Genomic DNA, 9,653 nt, shown 5'->3' with positions numbered 1-9,653 from the left:
AGGATCGAATCCCACATCAGGCTCCCGGTGCATGGAGCCTGCTTCTCCCTCTGCCTGTGTCTCTGCCTCTCTCTGTGTCTATCATGAATAAATAAATAAAATCTTTAAAAAAAAAAAAATAAAGGAGCTAAGAGGAGGAGGCAAACATGGCAAAGATCAGATGGAGAAGAGGGAGCCAGGGAGGGCCCAGGAGGGAGGGCTCAACTCTAGCTGTGGAAATCAGACATCTCATCACCATGGATTGACAAAGCTTTGCTGGAAAATCAATAATTCCTCTCAACCAAAAGCCACATGTTCTCTACTCCAATCCTGTTAAAGTTGATGCTTATTGAACTCTAGAAACTGAAAGGTTTTCAGAGCTCATTTGGGACAGTGCTTCTCATTCTGTGATGTGCATCAGCATCACAGAGGGATCTTGTTAAAATGCAATATCTGATTCAGCAGACCATGGGAGGGGCCTGCAATTCTGTGCTGCTGCCAGTGGACCACATTTTGAGTAGCACATCTAAACCATACCTCGCCAGCCTCCCCCCTGCCCTTTTAAGATTTTATTTATTCATGAGAGACACAGGCAGAGGGAGAAGCAGGCTCCATGCAGGGAGCCCAATGTGGGACTCAATCCTGGGTCTCCAGGATCATACCCTGGGCTGAAGGCGGTGCTAAACCGCTGAGTCACCCGGGCTACCCTCTCGCCAGCCCTTCGTAGATATTACAGGAAGCTGTGTCTCCAATGCAGGCTTCCTGCTACATATATGGAAAATCTGAGGCCAGAAGAGGGAAGTATTGTCTAAGGTTGCATAGCCAGCTGGAGTTTCAGACTGGACTCCAAAGCACAGATGAAGGGTAGATCCCTTTTACCGACTTCAGCACCAGTTACAGATATTTGGGAGGGTCCTCAGCCTGTTCCCAGCCCTGAGTCAGCCCTTTGGTAGCCTGTTCAGGAATCCTCTAGGGCCTTCTGCTCCAGGCCCAGGCTATAGGATAGATGCTGTGGGTCAGCCCTGAGGCTGCAGGGAGAAAAGAGCTGGTTTCCCTTGTCCAGAAGACTGAAGATGCTGAAAGAAAGGGAGAGACCCACACAGACTCATGGCTTTTTTGGGGAGCCCTGTTATGATCAACACCTGGGGGATCAATACCTCTTTTCAGTGGAAAGAGGGCCCGGGGGATCTGAGCAGCGCCTCACAGCATCTGATACATAACTGTGCATATAAAGTCAATAAGGAGAGAATACTTGAAGTGTGTATGTGTGTCTGTGTGTCTGTGTGTGTATAACTGTATATGAACATGACTGTCTTTAGTGTTTATGGAAGGCATACGTGGGCACTTGGGGTGATTGTATTTGAGTGTGACCTTGTGTTTGGCATTTATGTGCATATGTGGAAGTATGTGGTGTGTGTCTCTGCAGATGTTTATGTGTGTGCCCGTTTGCATGTGGGTATTCAGTGTGTGGGAGTGGTGGGGAGTAGTTGTATGCCAGCTTTCAGATCCATCAGGCAAGAAGTTCTGTGGCCCCCTGTTCCTGAGGAGGACAGAGGAGGCCATCTGGGTCAGGGTGGGGGATGATGGGCTGCCTCAGCGGCCTCGGGTGGAAAAAGAGTGCTGGTGGAGAGGGCCACGGTTTCTTTGGACTGACCAGGGTCTTTTGGATCCTCATGACTCTTATGCCCAGCCTGCCCCAAGAGAAATGCATAGCCTCAGAAGAATAGCTTGGGGGATGTCTGCGTGAAGACACTTCCCTGCCACGGTCAGCTTTCTCCTAGCAGGAAGCAGGAGGAGGTAGTTTCTGGTGACTGTGGCCCTCCTCAGAGTGGGAAAGCATCTCCTGAGCTCCCATAGAGCATCCTGTTCTCTGATCAGTGGACCCTCTGGAAACCTCTCCCACTGGCTCACAGAGTATCTGCAAACACTTTTCTGCATATGTGAAATTGCTCTGGAGAAGTACCTCCACCCTTCTCCATCTGATAACTCTAAGGATTTTAATAATGATTGAAAAATACTTTACTAATGGTGTCCAGCTGTGGCTCCCCTGCTGTGCAGCCCTTTTGTACAGGTATGTCTTGATTTCCCTTGGTTCTGCTTCACACTCAGACTTTTCACTAGGAGGAAAATCATACAGTTCCCCTGTTTACTTGGAACCTGGCAGCTGGAGCTGTGGGTTCTGGACTAGCTCTGGGCTGGTGCTGGCTGCTTGCTGTGAGGGGGGGCAGACCAGCACATGTAGCAAGGAGCAAAAGTGTGGGCAAGACAGAGCCTTATAAGTGCTCAGGGTGTGCAGGTTTTAGGAGCCCCGAGTGGAGAGTGGTTACTGCTGGCTGGGGAACCAGGAGAGGTGACGGGGAGGAGATGGCCCATGAGTGGGACCTTGAATAAAGAGATGTTTCAACATCATCGTCTGTGCGTTCTAGCTCTCAGTGTCTGGGAAGCCAGGGCTGGGACATGTCTCCCCCCACTCATATGTGTGTCAGCTCAGTTCCCAGGCAGTGAAGTGACTTACCTAAGCCCATACAGAGCACCTGTGACAGGACCTAGCCTTTCAGATAATTAACCTGTTGTTATTTCTAATCAGTTCCACCCTTTCTGGCTGCCTATGCTGGATCTACTCTGCCCTGCCCATGGGAGTGAGGACTAGGCATCAGAGCCAGGGCTGAGATATATAAGGGTCTAAACACATTCCACACACAGATCCCAAATATGTTCTGCTCCTCTCTATCCCAAGACCGGACATGCTCATAGTTGAGTCATTTTTAAAATTTATCTACCTATTTTCTTAAGCCAGAAATCCAAGAGACGTCCTTGATCTGGCTTTCCCTCACCTCCCGTATTCCCTACTACTACTAAGACATTTATTCCTCACAATGATGCTGTGAAGTTGGCACTCAAAGTCCATAGCCAAGGAAGGCCGAGCTGAGATTCAACCCCAGCTTTCTCCTTATTATGGGAAGTGGAAGCTGCCTGCCTTTTGTCATCCACATGACCAGCACAATAAGCCCTCTCTTGAGTCACACCAAAAACTACTCACTTGACTCTAGTTTTGTTCCTTCTATACATTCTCCATACAGTAGCCAGTGGGATCCTTCTGAAACATATGGCCAATCATAGTCCCTGTCTTGCTTAACGCTCTTCAGAGGCTTGATATAGAGTCCAATTGCTTTCACATCCCCCTTGAGAGGCCTTACAGGATCTTCCTCCCATGGAGGGAGGCTTCCTTCCATGCCGCAGACAATGCCAGTGCTGCACCCACATCCCTTGGGTCATTGTACTGTCTTGGTGGCCCCTGCACCCCATATGCCTTCACTCTCAACAGTCAGCCATTATGTGCCTAGACTCATATTAGCTAGCTGAGGGGACATGGCAAAAAAGCCCAATTATAGAAAAGAATACGTTGCATCTGTCCATGAGCATCTTAAAGGTGGAAACTGTGATTTCGGGTTCTCTAAGTACAGTAGCAAATGTAAACACAGGTGCTACTTCAGAAGAATGCAGAACAGAGCCAGTTAGCCTGGGATGTTAAGAAAAATTACTTGGAGGAGGAAACACTTAGCCTGGTTCTAGAAGAATGAGGAAAAGTTTATTAAGGAAAAAAAAAAAAAAAAAAAGAAGGACATTACCAGGATGATGGAGGAGCACTTGTCAAGCCTGGAAGATACCAGAGGATGAGGTAGATAGACAAGGTCTAGATGCTCCCAGATATCACAGCATGAGTTGGGGAGAGGCAAGAAATATCCCACCAGCAGCTTGACAAAGTTCTCATGGCAAGATTATCATTTTACAGGGAAAGAAAGTGTCTGAAGCCCAGAGAGACTGCATGACTGGCTCAAGGTCACAGATCAGTAAAGTCAGAGCCAACCAGATCTTGCTTGATCCTCTCTCTGCAAGGGCAACTTAAGGGATTCAGACAAGCCCCAGGCCTCATGCAGCTCACAGTAGAGAGGGCAGGGAGAGGGTGAAGTCAGTGACCTCAAAGCCAAGGCTGGAGTCTGCACTGGGGGGATATTCTTTGTGCTCAGTGGTTAAGAGGATTTGAGCTCTGCAACACAGTTCAGAAAGTAGAAGCCAACGTACACGTTCATAGCATTTAGTTCCCCAAAAGTGAGCTGTGCTTAATCATGCTAAGGCCTGGACAGAACCACACAGCAAAAAGTGTGGAGGCCGAGAAAATTAAGGCCATTCCACCTCAAGTTTAGCATTAGCACAAGTACAGCCATCTCAGGTCCCTGTGAATAAGAGCTGAACTTTACAAGAAAAACTGCAGAATGCCTTGAAAGAGAGTCCCATATCAGAAAGAAAAACAGAGCTCAAAACGCCCTTGACAGAGACAGAAAGGAAAGGAAAGGAAGGAAAACAGATCTTAAGAAACTCCCCTACCCTTTCCCCCATATCAGAATGAAAAAATTCCTCTACCCCTTCTGAAAATCCCCTTGACCAGCCCATAAAAACTCAGCTATAACCTACCTCGGGGTCCAAGTCCCTGCTCTGCTGTGTCAGGTATACTTGGACCCAAGCTCAAGCTTGTTAATAAACCCTCATGTATTTGCATCGGTGTCGGCTCCTTGGTGGTTTCTCAGATTCACGAACTTGGGCACAAAATAAGAACAAACTTGAACTTCAAACTTGAAACCATTCTTTTGCCTTAACCTATGTGTTAAGCTATGTGTCTGGCCCTGCTTCCAGGCCCAGTGTAGCTTTCATTCCTTTTGAAGGTTGAAGTGAACTCTTTTACACAACTTAAATGAGTGTTTTTGTCATTTTAAAAAGATGGGAAATTATTAAAAAATGGGAAAATGTCAGGATCACAGCAATCCAAGCCACTGATTTGGTGGACACAGACTGTTCCCAAGACTGGAGAGAGCATTTCCCAAAGAATGAGAGTGATCTCAGTGTGGCATTGACCGTGAGAGGTGTGGAGCAGCTGTGTTGAAAAGATTCAGATGGGCTTGAGCTATTCCCATCTCCAGCTTTGCTTGTTGGAGGCTCCAGAGGCTAATGCCTACTGAACAGGTCCAGAAGGCTGCTGCTGCAGAGGGCTGTAGTGATAAACCATGAACTTGATGCATCAGAGAAAAAAAAAAAAAGCCATTTCTTCAGAGCAAAGCAACAATCTCAATTTTTGCATGAGAACACAGGAACCACTTAGCTCAACTTCTTCACTGTCAAGATGGGGAAAAAACAAAAAAACCCACAAGATTTGATAAGGAAGATGACTCACTTCAAATCAGGAGTGAGTTCAATGGTGTAGGCAGAATTAGAATACAAAGCTTCCAGATTCCAGGCCATCATTCTTATTGGATTTAGCTGTTTAGGAAGCAGGAAAAGGCTTTATGGTTACAAGTCCCACCCCCACCCCCACCCCCATCTCGTTACTAAAGAAACGGCTTCCCAGGAATGGTGCAAAAACAAAGGATGTTTGGTGGCAGTAAGAATGTTGGAGAGTTCATTTGTAAACTTCCAATTTCACTGTCGTCTTTGTGCACTCGCTGATGGGGTGTGTGTTTTATTGATGTGACTATGTATATAGACCTGTTTGTTGCCTATGTCCTGTGATTTAGGAGTAACAAGTGTGGTTCCCATCTGCAAGAACACCTTTGCCACTCATACCTGAGGTTGTAACTACAGAAAGAGACATTAAATATGGGTAAGTGATGATAGAGAGGAACAAGGTTGTTGACCTTTGAAAGAACCTCAGATCACGTGGTCCAGCATTTTCTACAATACAATCCATGGGCTGATAGTTTGCTGTCATGAGGAAGAAAGATCCTGTGGTCAAATCACATTTTGGAAACGTTGGTTTAATTTAAATCAAACAGGTTTCTTTTCTGCAGGGCTCTCTCTTTTTACTCTATGCCTTATAGATTTTCAGGGGAGACTTGTAAGATGCAAAATGTCCCAGATGTCTGTCCACAGGGCCCTTTTATCCTCCAGAATAATCTCATGAGTCAAATGCTTCTAGGAAAGCATCTTCTAATTGTTGACCTTTTCTAGTGTCCTAATTTTGCAGATGAGAGTACAAAGGTCTGAGAGAGGGATGACCTGTCCTGGGTCACAAAACTGGTTAGTGATGAGTTAGAACAGAACTCAAACTCATATTTGCAGACAGAAATCCAAGAACCAAATCTCTTTTTTTTTTTTTTTAAGATTTTATTTATTTTTTTTATGAGAGACACAGAGAGAGAGAGAGAGAGAGAGGCAGAGACATAGACAGAGGGAGAAGCAGGTTCCTTGCGGGAATTTGATCCCAGGAGCTCCGGGATCATGCCCTGAGCCAAAGGCAGCCGCTCAACCACTGAGCCACCCAGGTACCCCCCACCCAAATCCCTTTCTTGTTGTCTACTGTGCCCCTAACTTTGTGTCTTTAGTAGAGTGATTAATAAAATAAGGCACAATGACTGACAATAATTAAGTGCGTTATTCACATAGTTTGATTAAAACCCTTAAGGGATAAGCATTGTTATTACCCATTTTACAAAACATTAAGTTAGAAATTGTGGAAGGTCTGAGATTTTACCTTACTTGCAAGCTTACAAATTGACCTGGCACAATTTTATATACATATATTGACAGAAAACATGAGACCCCTAGATCAGTGACACAGATTTATTATAGCAAAACCAGGAGCTAGTGCAGCACTTCTCTATGCTCCAATTCTGTGGCGAAATGCGATGAAGGCCGGTTGTTAACTGCACATCACACAAGAGAAACCCTAAAATTAGGAAACTGATGACCTGTCCCCTCTGGAGAGAGAGATTACTCATTACCCTGGAATGTAAGCAAATCTCCCAGGGGGAAGAGAAGGCTTATGTTTCCTACTCTGGGACATCTCTGGGGAGGTAATATCCAAATCTCTCAGGAAGGAACATATTTCTAGCTTCCAAGGTTTTTGTTATTCAAACACATCTTTGGCTCAAAAGGCTCAGACCACGCAGAAAGTGAGAATTCCAGGGAGTCTTGTCTCCCAAGAACAATGTGGAAATTGAAGCATAATGTGCAAACTATTTGACCTTGCACAGATGAAAGTCCTCGGAAGATAAATTAATGAGTGAATGACCTAGGGAAAGCACTTTCTACTACAGATGTAGAATGACCACCTTTATATATTTTCCTGATAGCAGGTAATAATAGGGGACAAGGGAGGGGTAAAGGTGTGTAAGTGCCTTGCAATCATTGCCAAAACCCTTCTATCAGAACTGAATTCAGGAGGTTTTCTGACATTCACAACCAGGTCTGTAACTCAGGCACATGACCAACACAATTTATGGATGACTTTTTTTTTTTTTTAATGATAGTCACACAGAGACAGAGAGAGAGAGAGGCAGAGACATAGGCAGAGGGAGCAGCAGGCTCCATGCACCAGGAACCCGACGTGGGATTCGATCCCGGGGCCCCAGGATCGCGCCCTGGGCCAAAGGCAGGCGCTAAACTGCTGCGCCACCCAGGGATCCCTATGGATGACTATTTTGCACAAAATAGACCACACTGGCCTTGCAATATAGCTTCCCTGGAAACCTGGCTAAAGCCTGAGAGATACCATGCTAGCCATGAGGAAGGCCATCCAGCTAGCCTTAATGTCAGCTTCCATTGTCTCTTTTTTTAAAATTGAGATATAATTCACATGCCATTCACACCCATAAATGAGCCATTTTATTTATTTATTTATTTTTATTTTTATTTTTTTTAAAGATTTTATTTATTTATTCATGATAGTCACAGAGAGAGAGACAGAGAGGCAGAGACACAGGCAGAAGAAGCAGGCTCCATGCACCGGGAGCCCGACATGGGATTCGATCCCGGGTCCCCAGGATCGCGCCCCAGGCCAAAGGCAGGCGCCAAACCGCTGCGCCACCCAGGGATCCCAAATGAGCCATTTTAAAGTGTACAATTCAATTGTTTTCAGCGTATTCACAAGATTGTACACCTGTCACCACCTGCTAATTCCAGAACATTTTCATCACCCCAGATAGAAACCCCCAATCATCAGCAGTCATCTCCATTCCCTTTCTCATCATACCCTCATATGATGTATGTCTTTGTGTTGGTTCTCTTACTAATTTTCCAAAGTTTACTCATAGTAAACATACATCCACACCTCATTTCCTTTTGAGGCCAAATAATATTCCATTAGTTGATGGATGTTAGGTTGTTTGCACTTTTTGGCTATTACGAATTAATGCTGTTATGAACATTCATGCACAAGTTTTTGTAGGATCATGTCTCATTTTTCCTGGATGTACACCGAAGAATGGAAATGCTGGGTCATATGTTTACTCTATGTTTAACTTTTTGAGGAACTGTCAGATGTGTTCTGCAGTGGCTCCACCATTTTATATTCCCACCAGCAATGTAAGAAGGTTTGATTTTTTCCACATCCTTACCACTTCTTTTTTTCCAAAAATTGTGGCCTGTCTCGGTGGGCGTAAAGAGGTGCCTCTTATTGTGGTTTAGATGTGCATTTCCTGGATAATGACAGTTGAGCATTTTTCCATGTGCTTATTGGCCATTTGTGTATCTTCTTTGGAGGTGTCTTTTACCCAGTTAAAAAGTTGATTATTTGTCTTTTTATTGTTGAGGTATAAGAATCTTTTATATGCTCTGGATACTCGGCCTTATCAGATACATGATTTGCAAATATTCTGTGGGACATCTTTTCACTATGTTGATGGTGTCCTTTGAAGCAAGCATAGAAGTTTTAAATTTTGATGAAGTCTAATTCATCTATTTTTTCTTTTGTTTCTTGTACTTTTGGTGCTGTATCTAAGAAGCCATTCCCAATCCAAGGTCACAGAAATTTATCCTTGTTTTATTTTAATAGTTTTATGATTTGAGCTTATATTTAGGCCTTTGATCCATTTTTTAAAGCTTTTATTAATTTATTTGAGAGATATACAGAGAGAGCACAAGCTGAGGGTGAGACAGAAGGAGAGGGAAAGAGAGAAGCAGACACCCCTGTGGAGCTTGGAACCTGATATGGGGTTTGATTCCAGGACCCTGAGATCATGACTTGAGCCAAAGTCAGATGCTTAACTGACTGAGCTGGTGAGGTGCCCCATTAAAAAAAAAAAGATTTTATTTATTTATTTGAGAGAAGGGCTGTGGGGGAGAAAGATTGGGAGAGAAAGCAAGAGCAGGGGAAGGAACAGAGGGAGAGAGACAAGCAGAGTCTGCACTGAGCATGGAGCCCAATGTGGGGCTCTATCCCATGACTCTGAGATCATTACCAGAGCTGAAATCGAGTCACTTAACTGACTGAGCCACCCAGGTGCCCTACCTTTGATCCATTTTGAGTTCATTTTTGTGTATGATGTGTAGTGGGGGTCCAGATGCATTCTTTTGTATGTAACTCTCCAGATGTCCCAGCACCATTTGTTGAAAAGACTATTCTTTCCCCATTAAATGGTCTTGGCATGATTGTGGGAAAACAGATGTTCATAGATGTATGGGCTTATTTCCAGGATCTTACTGTTCTTCTATTGCTCTATATGTTTATTTTTATGCCAGTAGCACACAGTCTTTACTTCTGTAGCTTTGTGGTAAGCTTTGAAAATAAGTGTGAGTCCTCCAAACATTCTTTTTGTGATATTTTGGCTATTTTAGGTCCCTTGAATTTCCTTATGAACTTTAGGATCAGCTTCTCAATTGCTGCAAAGAAGCTAGCTGAGATT

The sequence above is a fragment of the Canis aureus genome, chromosome 5, assembly GCF_053574225.1.
Source record: "Canis aureus isolate CA01 chromosome 5, VMU_Caureus_v.1.0, whole genome shotgun sequence".
NCBI lineage: Eukaryota > Metazoa > Chordata > Mammalia > Carnivora > Canidae > Canis > Canis aureus.
The sequence above is the reverse complement of the archived record's forward strand: the minus strand, read 5'-3'. Positions refer to the sequence as shown.